The following is a 1,392-nucleotide window of genomic DNA, read 5'->3' on the forward strand; positions in this document are numbered from 1 at the left end:
AAGATTGTCTTGGACCTTAGCAAAATGGACAGAATCAGAAATGGCAGGATCAGAGTGACAACTGGGGTCAAGCAGTTTGAGAGACAGCCAGAGAGTCAAGGTCAAGGTGAAGAGAGACGGTGAATACATTAGACCCAAGATGTTGGAGATGAAGTTGCCGGGCAGGACGGAAAGAAAAGGAGTCATGAATGTAACCAGGTTTGATACACTTGGCTGAACAGTCAGTGAAGTTGATCCAGGTTTAACTCCTGCTTTTCTCCACTGCTCTTATCACTAATAATTCATAAAGAGAAAATACTGATTATAAGAAAATCATTTTTACTGAGCAAAATTACAATGATTCTTCCTGACTATTTACGTGATTTAAAAAAATAATCAACCATAAAAATAGAATAACATAGATTGCAGTAAAATAATAAATTCGAACTGTGTGAAGATAATATCGCAGTTACTGTAAAGTGCACTGAGGACATGAACACACTGCTGCAGCGTACTTCATTTTGTGTCATAGCCTGATAAGAAGAGCACCGGTGGGAGACTCCACAGCAGAGTCAGAGCTGCTACAGATGTGAGTTCCTCCACAGGCCGTACAGTACGGAGCCAACACCATTTATGTCTCGTTGATCACAGCGGCCTGGGAGCAAGTCTAAGTTTGAAAGTCCTGTGGTTGAAGTCCATCTTTACCTTCCTCCTCCTCCTCCTCCTCCTCCTCCTCCTCTTCCTTTCTCTCTCTATCTCTTTTCTTCTTTTCCTCCCTCTCTCTCTCTCCCTCCCTCTCTCCCTCTCTCTCTCTCTCTCTGTGGAAGTTAAAGGGCCAGCGGAGGCTGATTAGAATGCAGAGGAGGAAAGCTCTGCTGCAAATTGAAAACATATTGATTCTCCTCATGCTCGGTGTGAGAGGGGGCGAGAGACAGAGCGATGGAGGGATAACGAAAGACAGGGAGCGAAAGAGAGGGAGACAGAAAAAAACGAGAGGGGAAGATGGGACAGCGATGGGGGGTTAAAACTGGCAGTGAAACAGTCAACGTGCGATGAGCAACTTGTTTCTCTCTCTCTCTCTCTCTCCCTCTCTCTCTCTCTCTCTCTCACACACACACACACAGAGCTATTGCACATGTGCATTGTTTCACATGTACGTTAAGATGACATTCCATGTATAATTGACTATGATACAGGTTATGTGGTGTGTGTGTGTGTGTGTGTGTGTGTGTCAGAGCGTCTCCCTCATGTGTGTACTGTGTGTGTGTGCTGTCATGTCCAGCCATGATAAAGAGAGGCCACAGGATGCCAAACAGAGAGGACAGCGCATAACACGTACAGATGTGCTGACTGCACAGTTTCCATGGGAACAAACACCTCCCACCCTCCCCACGACCATCACCACCACCAACA

At 45.7% G+C, this 1,392-nt stretch overlaps 1 protein-coding gene across 1 annotated transcript in view; it reads left to right on the top strand.

The window, feature by feature from the left end:
* Nucleotides 1-1,392, top strand: part of LOC103383444 (protein CutA homolog) — a 6,935-nt gene that overhangs the window by 614 nt on the left and 4,929 nt on the right. The gene's annotated exons all lie outside the window — the stretch shown is intronic.

This window comes from Cynoglossus semilaevis, chromosome 9 (genome assembly GCF_000523025.1).
Source record: "Cynoglossus semilaevis isolate Cse_v1.0 chromosome 9, Cse_v1.0, whole genome shotgun sequence".
Taxonomy (NCBI): domain Eukaryota; kingdom Metazoa; phylum Chordata; class Actinopteri; order Pleuronectiformes; family Cynoglossidae; genus Cynoglossus; species Cynoglossus semilaevis.